The following is a 17,952-nucleotide window of genomic DNA, read 5'->3' on the forward strand; positions in this document are numbered from 1 at the left end:
TTTTCAAGTAAAAATCTCTTATGTACTGTCATCACTGCCACTGTGTTTATGGATCACTTTCCACATGCAAGAGACTAAGCTAGGTTGGGGCAGAAATACATATTTAACTAAGTATAGTATGTCAAACCCTAAGATAGGCATTTATTTATTTATCAGGAGTAATAAAGTCCATTGTATCAACAGTTATTGCAAGATGATTTTTTGAAATAAAAAGTTGTCTGATACACAAAATCTCAATACATGCTATCTACATTAAAGTCACTATACACAGGAAATGTATTAAAGACACTGAGTATGTGGCATCCAAATTGAAAATTGTGACTGAAGCTACTAACCCATACCTATGTCCTTTCCTTTCCACACAGCCTAGACTATATTCTTCAGGCTCCTGTGTTAGGTGAGACCACATGACTGCCTTCTGGCCTATGACATCCAAGTAGAAGGAATGCGGCCACAGTCACCTCAGCTTCCACACGCCCTCCCAATTCCTACTTCCTGCCAGCCACAGGCCCAGGTCTAGCAGGGGACTCAGGCCTGAGGGGAGGGTCAAGCCCTATAATAAAAGGCATCTGGATCCTGAACCACCAAGCAGAAGTCAGCCTGCTTAACAGAGACCCTGAAATATACTGTGTGCAAGAAGTGAATGGTCTATTATGTTCAGCCCCTGAGATTCTGGAGTTGTCCGAGGCAGCAGTCAGCTTGCTCTGCCTAAGATGCAGATGAATGCTCACATTTAACTTCAATGACTGGATTTAAGCAGACGCCACAAAGATATTTTAACATTCTAAGAAAAAAACACAATGTCCTAATTATGACAATTAGGCAAAATGTGTTGTAGACAAAGTGAAAAATATGTAAAATCAAAAGCATTAAAGTGACATATAGTAAAAATTTAGATAATTTATAATTTATAACAGTCAAAGTGTAGGTAAGGCCTATAAAATGTAATGTCAAATTGTTTCTCTTTCAAAAAAGTTAAACAAAGTAATTACTTTTAAAATAACTGCCACAGGAAAAAATTCTCCACAAAATTTTAATTTAAAAAATAGGCCTCCATAGGACACACATGTAAATACCGAATAGTTTCTCTAGTGTGAGAAACTGAAAGTGTAAATAAGGATTAAAATGATTAAAATGAATAACTGATAATTTAACATAGGAAGAAAAGGTCCAAAGGGGTAGAGGAGGTGGGAGGGGAAGGTGAAAGGAAAGAAGGGAAAGGAAAAACTATGAGAAAAGGAAAAAATGGAAACAAAATCTTTGTAAATAGGGAAAGGAGCACAGGGAACTGGAAAAAAATAAGAACCAAGACACATCATGTACAGGAACAAGCACCCAATGATAAATGTAAACGTACTGTATACCTAAAATGGACCCATAAAAGAATTTAAGAAAAAAAATAAAAAATAAAAAATAGGCCTCTGAGCTGTGAGCAAGCAGAGGATGAGGACTTCAGTTGCCTGGAGCTGGGGCTCCCACCCCACCCACCTCCAAGCAAGGAGCTGAGCAAAGCACCACCACAGCCCTCCCCACCCCCACCTCTGGCCTCTGGCACCTTGGCACCTGGTTCCACACTGCAGAGGCACAGGGGGCCATAAAGGCCATTGTCCTGAGCTCCAGAAGATAGAGCATAAGTGAACAACAGAAACAGGGTCTTTCTCAGGCTCCTTGATGAAAACTGAAGCCCACTGGAGAAGTGAAAAGAATCTCTGCAATAAAGGCACACCAGACCACCGTACTTGGTAAGTGGGAGGGATCACCACCTCCCATGGGAACCTGCACTATCTTCATGGGAAGGGCAGCTGGAACCTGCAGTAGAACCTTGCAGAGTCCAACCCTGCAGGAGGGCAGGGAGCTCAACTTGAGACTAGCAGCCAGAAATCTGCCTGAATCTCACGGGTCTGCTACTGGCTTGCTGAGACTAATTGACTTAACTGCATACTGCTGCCCATGTTGTCTATTGTGACAGCAGGGACAATACCCTGAAGGAGGCCCTTCATTTTTATTCTTCATTTATTATTCTCAAAATTATTATTTTTTATTTTTTTCTACTCTTTTCAAATTTTTTTCTCTTTATTCTTTTTCTTTTTTTCCCTTTTCTTTCTCTCTCACTCTCCCACATAGTTTCTTTTTTTTTTGTACTAGGGATCGAACTTGGGTCCTTGTGCTTGCCAGGCAGATGGCGGAACCACTGAGCTAAATCCTCGGCCCTGTGCATTGTTCTTCATCTCCCTTTTTGTTCCTGTTCTGGCCCTAATTTAGATTTCTTCTTTCTTTTTTTCTTCTCCTTTTCCCTCTCTCGATTGTCATTAGTTTTAAAGGAAAGTAAATACAGTTTCTAGCCTCCTTCTTGCTGTTAGGTTGTTCTGTTCTCGTTTTTGTTCTTTCATTCTGTCTCTTCCTCTTGTCTTGTCTTCAATAGTTTCCTAGAGTTTGTGTGATCTTCCTCTGTCCTCTGTCCTCACTACTAACCTTTCCCTATCCTTCTACCTATCTATCCCTCCTTCTCCAACTCTTTCTAAGTCCTCATTCTGAAGGGTAAAGTTCCTATAATGAAGAGTTCATTCACTATAAACATATTTTGTGCTGGTCCTCGATTTTTATTTAACTCACACAGTTAAAGGTGATAGATTAGTAATTATCACAAATTGTTATTTTCTAAGCTGTGCTTGATGCTACTGTGTTGCTGATTGTATCACTTGGGCTAAGGGGTCAGGATTGATCTCATCAGTTGTCCTTCCTGGTATAATGAAAATGAGATAGCTCCAGAGTCATTAGAGACTCAAAACCTAAAGACCAGCTATCTCTGGAAGACACCTCTGAGAAGCAATCATTCCATAAGGGTTCTAAATTACAAGCAACAAAGATACTTACAATAAGCAATTTAGAAGTATCAACCCAGGAATTAAACCAAGGACAGTACCAAAAACAAAAATGAGAAGACATTTAAGCAAGTCACAAACTCAGACTTCCACCCCACCAAAAGCAAATGCTGGGGGAAATGAGGTGGAAAAGTCTGATAATCAACCACCTGGACACCCTGAACTGATAGCACAGGAAGTAACAAAACAGATGAATGAGGCTCTAGAAAAATTCAAAAGAGAAATAATTTCCCAGATAACTACAGAGATGGTGAGCAGAATGAAAGACATGATTAGAAACTCTAGAACAGAAACAGATAAAAAAAAATAGATGAGCTCAGGACCATGATGGAAACCATGAATGCCCAACATAGGAAAGAAATTGAATCCATGAAACAGATTTGAACAGATATCCAGGAGATTAAAAACTCTATTGAAAGCATACACAGCAGACTGAGCCAATCTGAAGACAGAATATCAGATATAGAAGACAGGATGGTGGTCAGTGACCATGAAAAGAGAGATCTCTTAAAACTAGTAAGCGACCATGAGAAATCAATCCAATAGCTTCTAGATGATACAAAGAAGAATAATATAAGATTGACAGGAGTCCATGAAAAAGCACGAGAAAGTATAAATGACATTAAAAAAGCTGTTCACAGAATTAATGACAGATAACTTCCCAAACAGAGCAAAAGAATTTGACATACAGATAACTGAGGCATACAGGACTCCAACTAGCCATGATCAAAAAAAAAATCTACACCTAGACATATAATAATCAAGATCCCGGAAACTCAACAGAAGAACAAAATACTACATGCAGTTAGGGAAAAGAAACAAATCACATGCAAAGGAAAGCCCATCAAAATCACAGCAGACTTTTTAACACAAACCCTCAAGTCAAGGGGAGCCTGGAGTTAGGTATTTCAAGCCCTAAAAGAAAACAACCTCCAACCTAGACTGATGTATCCTGCAAAACTATCTTTCAAAATTGATGGGGAAATAAGATACTTCCATGACAAAGAACACCTGAGAAACTTCATGAATACCAAACCAGCACTCCAAACAATTTTAAACAATATCCTAGAAAAAAAAATACAGGTCACAACTCCATGAGGCCCAACAGAGCAAATTCATCAGGCAAGGCAAGAAATTAAAGGGAGAGGGAGAAAAATAAAGAGTGAACCACAGGAAAATAACATGACAATAAGTCAATACATATCAGTTATAACCATCAATGTTAATGGCCTCAATTCACCAAACAAAAGAAATAGACTGGCAGAATGGATTAAGAAGCAAATTCCAACAATATGCTGTATACAAAAAACACACCTACCTCAAAAAGAAACTCATAGACTGAAAGTAAATGGATGGCAGGGGCCAGGGATTTAGCTCAGTGGTTCTGCTGCCTGCCTCACAAGCGCAAGGTCCCGAGTTCGATCCCAGGTACCTCTCAAAAAAAAAAAAAAGAAAGTAAAAGGATGGAAAACAGTTCTCCACGTGACAGGAACCCAGAAAAAAGCAAGGGTAGCTATCTTATTTGCAGACAAAGTAAATTTCAAACGAAAACTAATTAAAAGAGACAAAGAATGTCAATATATCCTTGTAAAGGGAACAGTTCAAGAGAAAGAGATGACAATCATAAATATATATGCACCAAATACGAATGCCCCCAACTATGCAAAACAAGTATTAGGGGACATGAAAAACCAAATAAGCACTAATACAATTGTAGTGGGGGATCTCAATACCCCACTATCACAAATAGACAGATCATCTAGACAAAAAGTCAACAACAAAATACTAGAACTGAACCAAGCTTTTGAACAAATGGACTTAATAGATGTCTACAGAGTATTCCACCCACAAAATCAAAATATACATTCTTGTCAGCTGCACACGGGTCATTCTCCAAAATAGACCACATACTACTAGTTCATAGAACATGTTGAAGTACATGCAAAGGAACTGAAGTTATCCTGTGTATATTATCAGACCATAGCACAATTAAACTGGAGATCAATAACATAAGAAACAGCAAGAACTTCACAAACACATGGAAATTGAATAATACTCTCCTGAACAACCAATGGGTCACAGAGGAAATCAAAGAAGAAATTAAGACAGGGCCAGGGATTTAGCTCAGTGGTTCTGGTACCTGCCTTGCAAGCGCAAGGTCCTGAGTTCGATCTCCAGTATAAAAAAAAAAGAAATTAGACAGTTTTTACAAATAAATGATAATGCCAACACAACATACATAAATGTATGGAACATAATGAAAGCAGTTCTACGAGGGAAATTCACAGCAGTGAATGCCCACACTAGGAAAACAGAGTGAGCTCAAATAAACAACCTAATGCTCAATCTTAAGCACCTAGAAAAAGAAGAGCAAGACAAACCCAAAGCTCATACAAGGAAGGAAATTATAAAGAACAGAGCAGAAATCAATGCAATGGCGATTAAGAGAACGATACAAAAAAATCAATGAGTCGAACAGTGGGTTTTTCAAAAGAATAAATAAAATCAATAAACCCTTGGCCAACCTTATCAAAAAAAGGAAAGAAAAGGCTCAAATACATGCAATTAGGAAGAAAAAAGGTGAAGTCAAAAGAGATCCGGCAGAAATCCAGAGGATCATCAATACCTACTTCGAGAACCTGTAATTTAATAAAATGGAAAACAGAAGAAATGGACAGATTTTTAGACATGAATTACCAAAGCTGAACGAAGAAGATATAAAAATTCTAAACACCCCAATGGCAATCACTGAAATTGAAAACATAATTAAAAATCTACCAACAAAGGAAAGGCCAGGTCCTGATGGCTTCACTGCTGAATTCTATAAAACATTTAGAGAAGAAGTATTGCCACTGCTCTTTAAATTTTTCAATGAAATTAAAAGAGAAGGAATATTTTCAAATTCATTCCTGGAAACAAGTATTACTTTGATTCCAAAACCAGGGAAAGACCCAACCAAAAAAGAGAATTACAGGCCAATCTCCCTAATGAACACAGATGCAAAAATCCTCAATAAGATACTGGCAAACAGAATACAGAGGGTCATCAAGAAGATCATACACCCTGACCAAGTCAGACTGTTCCCAGGAATGTAAGGATGGTTCAACATACATAAATCAATAAATGTAATACACTATATTAACAGAGTCAAGGACAAAAACCATATGATCATCTCAACAGATGCAGAAAAGGCATTCAACAAAATCCAACACCCATTCATGATAAAAACCCTGCAGAAAATTGGAATAGATGGTCTTTATCTCAACTTGATAAAGGCTACCTATGAAAAACCAACAGCCAACATCATACTAAATGGTCAAAAACTGAAAACATTCATACTAAAATCAGGAGCAAGATGAGGATGTCCAGTATCACCACTCCTGTTCAATACAGTTTTGGAAACATTAGCCACAGCAATTAGACAAGAGAAAGAAATAAAAGCTATAAAGATAGGAAAGGAAGAAGTTAAACTGTCATTATTTGTTGATGATATGATACTTTACATAGAAGACCCAAAATACTCGGCCAAAACACTTCTAGACTTAATTGACAGATTCAGTAGAGTAGCTGGATATAAGATCAACACTCAAAAACACAACAACCTTCTTATATACAAATAACAGACTCACTGAGAGAAAAATTAGGGAAACAATTCCTTTTACAATAGCATCCAAAAAAAATGAAATATCTAGGAATCAATCTAACAAAGGAAGCAAAAGACCTCTACACTGAAAACTACAGCACTCTAAAAAAGGAGATTGAGGAGGATATAAGAAAATGGAAAGACATTCCTTGTTCCTGGGTAGGAAGAACCAATATAATGAAAATGGCCGTACTTCCAAAACTACTATATACATTTAATGCAATGCTGATTGAAATTCCAACAATACACTTCACAGAACCATCCTGAGGAAAGATAGCCTCTTTAATAAATGGTGTTGGAAAAACTGGATTTCAACCTGCCAAAGATTAAAACTAGACCCCTATCTTCCACCATGAACTAAATAAACTAAAATTGAAGTGGATTAAAGATCTAAATATTAAAACACAAACACTAAACTTGCTGGAAGACAAGTTAAGTAGTACTCTCGTAGACATTGGCACAGGAAAGGACTTCATGAACAAATCCTCAGTAGCACAGGAACTAGCATAAGGAATCAACAACTGGTATCTCATCTTATTAAAAAGCGTCTGTACTGCAAGAGAAACCACTAACAGAGCTAAGAGACAACCTACAATGTGGGAAAAAAATTTTACCAGCTGTTTCTCAGACAAAGGTCTACTATCTAGAATACATAAAGAACTCAAAAAAATCAGACCCCCCCCAAATATAAAGACCCAATTCAAAAATGGGCATCTGAAACAAACATATATTGCTCAAAGATGTAAAAGCAGAAAATAAACATATGAAAAAATGTTCAACATCACTGGTCATTCGAGAGATGCAGATGAAAACAACATTGAGATTCCACCTCACCCCACAAAGAATGGCTGTCATCATGAAATCAACCAATAACAAATGCTGGTGGGGTTGTGGGGAGAAAGGAACCCTTCTCCATTGTTGGTGGGAGTGCAGACTGGTACAACCACTGTGGAGATCAATATGCAGATACCTCAAACAATTAGGATTGGAAGTCCTATTTGACCCAGCTATTCCTCTACTGGGTATCTTCCCAAAAGAATTAAAAGAATCATACCACAATGATATATGCACACCCATGTTTATAGCAGCACAGTTTGTAATAGCTAAAACTTGGAAACAGCCCAACTGCCCATCAACTGGAGGCTGGATAAAGAAGATGTGGTTTTTTAATAAAATGGAGTACTACTCAGCCATAAAGAATGAGAAACTAGAGACATTTATAGCTAAGTGGATCCACATTGAGGCCATACTCTTAAGTGAAAAAATAGGACACATGTGTAAATACTGAATAGTTTCTCTGGTGTGAAAAACTAAAAGTGTAAATATGAATCAAAATGTATAATCGATATTGTGAAATAGGAAGAAAATGTTTAAAGGAACAGGGGAAGTGGGAGGGGAAGGGGAAAGGAAAGAAGGGAAAAGAAAAAAATATGAGAAAAGGAAAAACATGGAAATAAAGTCTTGGTAAATAGGGAAGGGTAGAGGGGGTGAAGGGAGGGCAGGGGAATGGGGAAAAAATAAGAATCAAGATAACATCATGTACAGGTACAACATCCCAATGATGAATGTAACTGTATTGTCTACCTAAAAATGAACCAATAAACTTAACAGAAAAAAAAAATTCACCCTTTCATTTCTGTTTCCTGTACTGCATATAATAATCAGTCAATAAATGCTAGTTAGCAAAATGAATGTATGTCATAATTAATAACATTCCTTAGGAACATTGTCCATATTCCCAATAAAACCCAAATATGCATATAGCTTTCTAAAATTCCATTATGAGGAGGTCAGATGAAAAAGTATGCAGAATGGCACAGACCCCACGCTTTCCCGGGACTTACACAGTATCAATCACTTGACAGTGGGACCAAGAAGCTATTGCTTCATGGTGAACCTGGGCCACCTGCATGGGTACGTGCTGCATGGGGTAATCCTTAGTTGGGTGCATCTGCCTCCCACCCCTTTACAACAGGTCATCAGCTCCGCTCCCTCAGGGAGGGGTGAAGTTCTCTCAAACCTTGTGGAAGACAGTATACAATGTGAGCCCTTGACAGCAGAAGATGCTGTAAAGACACTGCTGAGAAAGGGCCTTTCTTAGGTTCCAATATTTTGTTGGTTTGGGTTTGCTTTGTCTTACATTTACTTAGAGCACAGCAGCCCGCTGAGGCTTTCCCTGTAACACACAGGAATGCACAGCCTCTAGGAAGCTGTATTGGCACCCTCAAAGTAGCCATCAAAGAAATTTCACTGCATCAAAGCAGCAACCTCCTTTGGAGTGTCGTGTGGGCAGCTCGATGCCCACTAACTCCCCTTGCCACACCTCTGCAAACCACCTGTGTAAACGCTGCCACCATCTCTTAGGCCACAATAACACTCCCTCCAAGTGGTGCCCAGTGGGGGGATCTTCCCAGTTTGTTCTTTCACAACTGGTAAACTCTGCCACTGTAATGCACAAGTAGCCGGGGGCAATAGGAAAACAAATGGGCATAGAGGTATTACAATAAAACTTTTTATTTACACACACAAAAAATGGGCAACAGCCAGTTTTGACCCATGGCCTGGTCTGCTAGCCACACTTTAGAGTAGCTTTACTCCCCTGCTCCCATAGTTAAGAACTTTTCATCCATGTAATTCTTTTTTTTGGTACTGGGGGTCGAACTTGGGCCCTTGCGCTTTCGCAGCAGGCGGCAAAACCACTGAGCTAAATCCACGGCTCCATGTAATCCTTTATATTAATTTTTCATCCTTAACTTCAGAAGTGCTTCCTGTTTGTGGGTCAATATAGAAAAAAAAAATTGGGCCGGGGATTTAGCTCAGTAGTTTCACCGCCTGCCGTGCAAGCATAAGGACCCGAGTTCAGTCTCTAGTACCAAAACAAACAAACAAACAAAAACTAGAAAAAAAAAATTTACAACTTTAAAGGAACTTAATGATTACTTCTCACCTATTTGACTACATTTGGGCTGATTAGAAAGTTTCATGATAAAAAAATTATTCAAAGATCAGTTTTGCCTAGTTAGGACACCAAATAATGTTTTTGTTAATTAGATGAATTACTGTTTACCCTGAAGGTATTTTGTAGGTACTCAATGACAGGATATGATGTTGCAGATATCAGTTTTACCTTATTTTAAGTGTCAACGTTTAACTTTCAAGGTGTTTTCACTCAGATGATCACACTTAATCCATTCAACAAGTGACCCCACTCAAATTGAGCTAATAGCCCCAAATGTCCCACCAACTTTCTAACAGGACTGGACTGGATCAAGACAGTCTTCCACCAAACGGAACTCTTATTTCTCACACTGAGCTGCCCTTCTAATGATCTTTGCGCGTCAATGCTCAACCATAGTATGCACAGGAAGGACAGTGCAACAGTCAGCATTTCTGTGAAAGCCTGGATGATGTGTGTTAACCAGGAACACCTGTGAGGCCGACTTCACCAATACAGGAAATCTTATGGAGGATTAACCTGTAGCAAGGAATGTGAAAGTTTCAAACTTGCACAAACCCTAAGGTCTTCTGATGAAATAACTCTTGGTGACCAGATGTCCTCGGTAGCTGTAGGGAACACTATCCAGGACAGAATGACCAACTCCCGGGAAAGGGATCCATTGTCACTTGAGTAAGAACAAAGTAAAAAGCTCTTGCTTTAAAACCAAACTGGCATAGTGCTTCCCTGCCTCCCTTCTACTGAAGGCCTTCGGTGTGGGAATTGTTAGAGGGAGAGGGAGAATGGTCAGGTAGAAGGAGACAGGGAATGGGGACCAGAAGGAGTCACAGGAGAGAAGACAGAAGAGAAAGGCTCCTAGAGGTGGGAGAGGCAGAGGTGAGGGAAGATGAGTGGTGGAACCTTGGAAATGGATCCCCAGAAGTCACGCCACTGTATCTACTCAATTGCGGGTTAAGAGAATAATGGCCTATTTTCTAGTCCTCTTTATGATTCACTGGTTACAGCTGTTCACTGTTCTTTAGTGCCACTAAGCCTTTCCAGATGCTCACAGGAGGGGGAGGCAACAGCCCACTAGAAAAAGGAATTCATTGGGCTGAGACGAGACTGACAACAGGAACATCACGCTAATAGCAAAATGACAAAAGAAAGAAAAAAGACATAACATAGAAAACACTGTATACCAGAGATGATGTCGAAAATCAGGGGCTGAACCCAAAGCAAACAGAAATAGATTCTTACATTAGAAGCTGAGTTGAGTATTGATGCAGTTTACATCAGAAAGGACTGAGAACAGTAATTGAGGGCTGGGGGTCGAGGTGTAGAGAAACACTTCAGCCCACTCCACTTAGAGCAGCTCTCCACAAAAGCAGCAGTCTAGGATTTGGCTCCAGAGGGAGCAGACAAGAAAGAAGCACCTAGGAACAGTGCTTAGGAGGGTTATGTGAGGCATATCCAGGGGAAAAATGTCAAGCTCTGCTCTACAGTCTGTGAGGCCCAGAGCCCACAGATAGTTTCCTAACAATCAGAACCTTGGCTTCCAAAAATGAGATTGCAGGAATAGCCTGAGGCATGGGCCCTGTAATCTGAATGGCCTGGGAGAAAAAGCTCCATATCTCAAGGGTCAACAAGGGCAGAGGTTGTGCACAGCTATGGAAGCCACACCACCCCCGTCTACTGAGCATAGGAGCCCCCAGTGATCTTCCATGCTTATGGTGTCACGATGCTGCGCCTCGACCACTCTTTCAGGCCTTCTGAACTCACTCTGCCCACAGCTGGTGCTGCTTCGGGTCAGGTGGCCCACATTCATGCAAACTGAAATTCCAGATCCAAAGGCAATCAGAAGCAGGGAATCTTCTCAGCGCCAGGAAAATGAGATTCCTCTGGAATCCAGCAGCCCTGGAGAGCATTCACCCACAAAATTAGTCCAACTTCAGCCAAACATGTACAAAGCTTTGAAAACCATGGGAAGAGCTAAGCTCAAATGAACAAAGTAATTCCACTGTTCTTCCCTCAGGCACAAGAGCTTCTTTCTAGTTATTTCTTGCCCTTGTGCTTTGGTTATTAGATGTTAACACAAGCTAAATTCCTAAATGCCAGTTCTTGAAATAGCAAATTAAGAAAATGGCAACTCTTGGAGCATTCTATTTTAACAAGTGAGAAATTCATCTTTCTTGCTTATAAAGAATCTAAGATTTCTTTGATTTCTCTGCATGGCAATAAAAGCTACTTGATGGACAGACACAAAAATTCTCCATGAAACTTAGGCCATTTTCAGTGTTTCCAATGTTGCCAACAGGTCACTAGCATTGTTCCCAGGGATGGGGACAAGGTAGGAGGGACCTTCTGAACCCAAGTGCTAACAAGTGTGACCACATGAGCCACTGTCCTGCACTATCCTCTCACATGGGACTTTCACTACAAATTCCCACCAAGAGCTTCTTGAAATGGTTAGATCGAAAGAATAATTTTCCTACAGTTAGAGTGGGCACAGGAATTCAACAGCTGTGTCTCTTCGTGCACAGATGTTACTACAGTTATGTGTTCCTTCTCACCACAGAGATTTACTGAGCTTGCCCATGTGCATTGTTCCAAGTCTTTGGGACATGGAGATTTAATTTTAAAAGAAAAGAAAAGAAAAAAAGACAGAAAGAGGAAAAAGGATGCAGCACTCATCCCAGAGTGCTCACAATCAGAAAAAGGACATACATGTGAACAAGTACACTAGAATGAGTGACAGCAATGGGGACCCAAGGATGGTGTTGTAGTCAAGGTTTGCAAGGAAATAGAGTTAATACAGGACACATAAATTTATAGGATTGTCTTATAATATTTTCCCAAAAAGTCAAATGCAGAAGAGTGCAAGAGATCTACCACATTCTAGAGACACAAAGAATCCAGCCAAGGGCCTCGATCCCATAGCAATGTTCTGCACAAGTCCAGCCAAAAGCCTAGGGCCCATGGCAATGTCTCATGCAAGTCTGTATCAAGGATCTGTACCGGGAAGGCCCAAGGGCCAGTGCTGGAAGCTAGAAAGTCTGTGTGGGCAGGGTCTTGGATCTGTGCCAGAGGCTGAATGATCTGTACTGGAGCCAGGAAGTGACATCCAAGACAAAAGCGAAGACCAGAGCTCCCCTGAAGAGAACAGCAGCCATCCCAGAGATAGCAAGGACCGAGCTCCTCCAACAGGAACAGCAGAGTTCCTATAAAGAAAACCAACCCTAACAAAGCTTCTCCTGGGAAATCAGCAGCATGCAATCTTCTCCTATGGTTCTCCTTTTATGTTGTTCTGGCAACAATCCTTAGGTGGGTCTTCCACTCCCAGAACCAGGATGACTGAGTTTGGCTGGGCATTCCCACTTAAACTGACCAGTAATTAATCCACCACAAATGGTACTGGACCCACTAGAACAAACCTGACCTCACCCTTCCTAGATTATAAGCTCCATGAGGATAGACTTCTGTTTGACTTTCTGCCTTCTCTAGTACCTAGAACTACACCTGGAATTTAGTGTGAACTATGTATAGGACAAGTGAAAAAAACAATGTGGGGTGCTTCCTAAAGGAGGATGCAGGAGCCGAACGTGACAGCCAGAATCAGGGTGAGCTAAGGATTCCCTGCAGAGAAAAAGGAGACTCTAGGGAGCATGTTCGTGGATGTAATCACATTTCGTGAGGCCTGAATCTTGTAGAATGAGAGGTGGGGAGGGGCTAAATACAAAATAATGGCAATAAATCAGCTAGAGTCGCCCAAGACTCTGAGAGGATCTTGAAACCAGCTTCATCAGAATCATAAGTCCTCCTTGAACATGGTAAGTTCAGGAAGCAGCAAGTCATTCAGAACAACTGGATCAGATCTTCTGGAAGGGCTGGGGGAGGCAGGTCAGGGTATGGGGCACCTCTCTCTGGGGTACTTCAGGATACTTGGAAACCCAACATGATGGAGAAAACTTGATTAGTGAATATGCCTTTCTGAAAATACTGTACTCTATATGGCTGATGCCTGAGGTGAGCTATAGGACTCAGAATGGATATGTTTGAGGAACAACAGTTGGTCAAGCACTGGGCCTTGGTTTCTCTGAATGGGTAGATAACAACGGACTCCAAGAGAAACAGCTCCTCACAGGGGTCTCTGCTTCACCTTTCCCCATGAAGCCCTCAGTTTCTCCTCCACAACGTAAGCAAATATTTGAAGAGTATTTGTTTGAGGGGGTGCCAGTGATTAGTTCACCTGGGATAATCACCCCTAGACTACAACTACAGCCTGAAGGGAAAGATGAGGCCAGAGTGGCAGGTGAGCCAGAATAAAAAGGCTCTGAGGAAACCAGCATTAGAAGAAGCACAGGGCTTTCAACGCCTGCTACGCAAGCGCAAGGGCCCGAGTACGATCCCTGGTACCAAAAAAAAAAAGGAGCACAGGAACTGAGGGCCATACAACTAGATCTCACACCGTTCTCCAGCCAAAGGAAGATGGCCTCCTATCACTTCATAGTAGACATTATCCTCTGCCCTTAATCCAGGAGAATACAATAATCAAGATATAAGCCCGTTCTCATTTGGTAATACAAGTACTTCTCCACACTATTCATTAGTGTGTGTAGGGAGAATGATCTAGAAGCTGTCTGAATACATGCTGTTTTAAAAGGTACAGGAAGTTCAGTAATATTAACACTACACATTTGTGCAAACATTTGAATCTGAGATTACCTGACCTGGCCCTTTTGTTTTACTGATGGAGAAACTCAGCAGTGAAGGGGAGAATATTGCCCCAGGGAAGGAGTCTCCTGAGCCTTTGCCCAGGCTGTCTCTTCAACCCCTATCAAAACAACACCAACATTTTAGTTTCAGCACTTTGACAACATGCAGTAAGCACATAATGTAAACACAGGAGGAAAAAAAGAACCTTATCCAAGTGTCTTAGTTACCTTCTCACTGCTGAGAAACAAAACCAGACACCTACAACTTAAAGCAGGAAAAGTTTATTTTGGCTCACAGTTTATATAGAGGTTTCAGTCCACAGTCAGCTGACTCCAAGGCAGAGAGGCATGGCAGAGGAGCCTTGCTTATCACATGGTGGCAAAGCAGAGGGATCAAGGGAAGGATATATATACAAAGGAAGGATATATACTTCCAGGCCACGCCCACAGTGACCCACCTCTTTCCACTAGGCTTCACCTCCCAACATCATCCCCAGCTGTAAACCCAGCAGTGGACTAATCCAGTCCAGTATCACATATCCAGGATTCAGTCACCTCCCATAAACCCATCAAGAGCCCATAAGGCTGTGGGAGGACATCTAGATACAAACTGTAACACCAAGCTTAGTTTGAGAAGTAAGTTCAAGGCTGAGCATTAAACCACAAGAGTTAATGACATGGAGACCATTTAGAGGGATGCATAAGCAACATCAAACTGTCAGATACCTAAATATATTTCTTATGCCGCAATGTGGTGCTATCCTCAGAACAGACTAACACCAACAATGACACACTTGTGAATTCAGTTTTTTATATCACAAACAGTAATAAAATGTTGAATTCCCCTTTTATAAAGCACTTTAAAAAGCACTCAAATTAGAGAATTTGTCACTGAATGAAGATTTTATTTAATAAGACATGCCCATATTAATAAAATCTAGACATTCAAAATCAATCAATTTAATGGAAGGACAAAAGTATGGGTTTTGTATCTGATTTTTTTAAAAGTTTTTTTAAATTTATGTATTAATTGGTACATTTTAGGTAAACAATACATTTACATTTATCATTGGGTGCTTGTACCTGTACATGATGTATCTTGGTTCCTATTTTTCCCCATTACCTATGCACCCTTCACCCCCACCACCCTTCCCTACTTACATAGACTTTGTTTCCATTTTTTTTTTCTTTCTCATAATTTTTCCTTTCCCTTCTTCTCTTTCCCCTTCTCCTCCCGCCACCCCTGCACCTTTGGGCCTTTTCCTATTTCAAATTATCAATTACTCGTTTTAATCATTTTCATCCTTATTTACACTTTCAGTTTCTCACACTAGAGATACGATTCAGTATTTACACATGTGTGTCCTATTTATTTCACTTAAGAGGATGGCCTCAATATGCATCCATTTAGCTATAAATGACTCTAGTTTCTCGTTCTTTATGGCTGAGTAGTACTCCATTTTATTAAAAAACCACATCTTCGTGCTTGCTTCGGCAGCACATATAACTAAAAAAACCCACATCTTCTTTATCCAGTTTCCAGTTGATGGGCACTTGGGCTGTTTCCACACCTTAGCTATTACGAACTGTGCCGCTATAAACATAGGTGCACATATATCACTGTGGTATGATTCTTTTAATTCTTTGGGGTGTATCTGATATTTTTATAAGCAACCATGGCTTTCCAAAATTATCCTATTTCTAAAATGAACAGAACGAAAGACTTTCAAATCAACAGCATCTACAAAATGTGTAAGAAAAATATAATGAAAATGGAGGTAATAATAAAGATAGTAATAACAGTAATACCAATTAACTAAAAGCCACATAACTGCTCCCATTTAGTCAGCGCAGCTCAGCTCAATGGCGATGCTGCTGAGAATGTTAATGAGGACAGGAAGACAAGACAGGACTTCAGGGAACTTACTGCATGCTCTGTGCCCCTTGGGTCACATAAGGAGAGAGCTGAGAGGAATGGAAACAGCCCTCTTTTAAATACAGTCCTTACCATGTCTTCTGTCTCTTCTGGCACAGGGCACACACAAAGCATGGCAAGGAAGGCTGTAAGGAGAACAGAGTGTGCTAACATGACGGAGAGCCTGGGGCCGGGCCCACCATGTGTCTCTCACGTTCTCCTGCCTGCTAATTCTGCCTGCCATTTTCCATAGGTGAGAAGGGATAATGAGAGCAAAAAAAGAAAAAGATGCACTATGATGGCTGTATTAATTCTATCGTAAATCTATACTACAGACTCTTTTCTACCCAATTTTTTTCTTTCCTTTTTTAGTATTATGGCCTAAAATTCTTAATTCTTCCTAGGTCAATGAAAACTATTTTTGAAATTCTGAAATGAAGAGGTCAACCAAAAGGCTCTAAAAGCCAGTTTAGTCTGATTTGAAAACAACTTACTTTAAAGGACCCATATTAAGATGCTGGGGATGGGGAATGCAATAATCATAATATAAGTGGCTCAAAAAGGAGATCCTGCACACTTTTGACAGAAAGGCAGGCCAAGACCAGCTAAGAGCAGGTGTTAGGAGTTAAGACTTTAAATTCTGGTCCCAAATATATTTACTGTGTTGGAAATGGCACATACTGGTTCATCATGCCAGTCCAGTAGGTTTCAATGCTTGCTCCCTGACCAGCAGCATCAGCAAGCAGCAATACAAACTCACCCCGGGCCCCCGAATCAGCAGCTCTGGGATGGGGCCCAATAATGTTTCAACAAACCCTCCCTACGACCCTGATGTCCACTCAATTTGATAGCCACTCTTCCAGTCCACCTATTTTTGTGTAATGTTTGAGAATTTTCATATTAAAAAGTATTTTCAAGAAATCCTAGCTTGACTGCTTACTGGCTTTGGGGCAAGTTGCTTACTTAACCCCTTAACTCTCCATATCTTCATCTGAAAACAGGAAAAGTAGCAATTTCTGTTCCCATCATCAAGGATTATTGAAGGGTTTCCACATATAGTGCTTAGTACAGGGCAGGAACCACCTAATGGTGTTGGGGGGTTGTCATATGTGCTTATGCATAGTTCAGATTCAGTTGAATACAAACCCTATAACATACACATCTTTGCCAGATTACATGCATTTTCTCTCATTAAACTTCCCCTGAAACTCTGCATGGTGGCATCTTCATTTCTCAGATGAGGAAACTGACACTCAAAGGAGCTGGATGATTTAATGAAGTTCACATAGATGGTGAACCCTGTGTATCCTGAGCCAAGCCCAGGACCTTCCCCATCACACATAAGCAATAGGCATGGTGGAATTTCAGATTGTTAGAACCAGAAGCACCTGCCCAATGCCTCAGTTCCTCCCTGAGATACTTCTATCTCCATATTACCAGAGATGACAGAAGAGTAAGGCTTTCTGCCCACCCCTGACCTCTGCCAGGCTCTGACTGCCCAAGCATCAACTCTCACCACAGGAGAGACAGAAGGCAAAGTCCTTAAGAATCTTACCCCAAAATACTGTGCCTTCCCCAAGTATCAGGTTTGAATGCTTGAACACACATTAATGCCATTAGGAGGTATATAATTTACATTATAATCAAGTATTTTGGGGTATGATCTTTGCAAGGAAAATCTAACCTTATACTTAAATTATCCATTTTTCTCCTGCAGATTCACAAATATGTTACTTCATTCAATGACTCACCCTTAACATGACAACTTTCTATTTTTAGGCTTCTAATCTATGAAATCTGTTAATTGATTGACCTGCAGGCAGTTTTCAGTGGCATGATTACTAGCCCCATGTGACTACTGG

General features: G+C 40.4%; 1 protein-coding gene across 1 annotated transcript in view; it reads right to left on the bottom strand.

Annotated features, from left to right (window-relative positions):
- LOC147823480 (dedicator of cytokinesis protein 9-like) overlaps positions 1-17,952 on the bottom strand; it is a 248,003-nt gene that overhangs the window by 172,941 nt on the left and 57,110 nt on the right. The window lies entirely within an intron of this gene.

The sequence above is a fragment of the Heterocephalus glaber genome, unplaced genomic scaffold, assembly GCF_053883595.1.
Source record: "Heterocephalus glaber isolate CG9 unplaced genomic scaffold, H.glaber_assembly_v1.0 deba00001578, whole genome shotgun sequence".
Lineage (NCBI taxonomy): Eukaryota > Metazoa > Chordata > Mammalia > Rodentia > Bathyergidae > Heterocephalus > Heterocephalus glaber.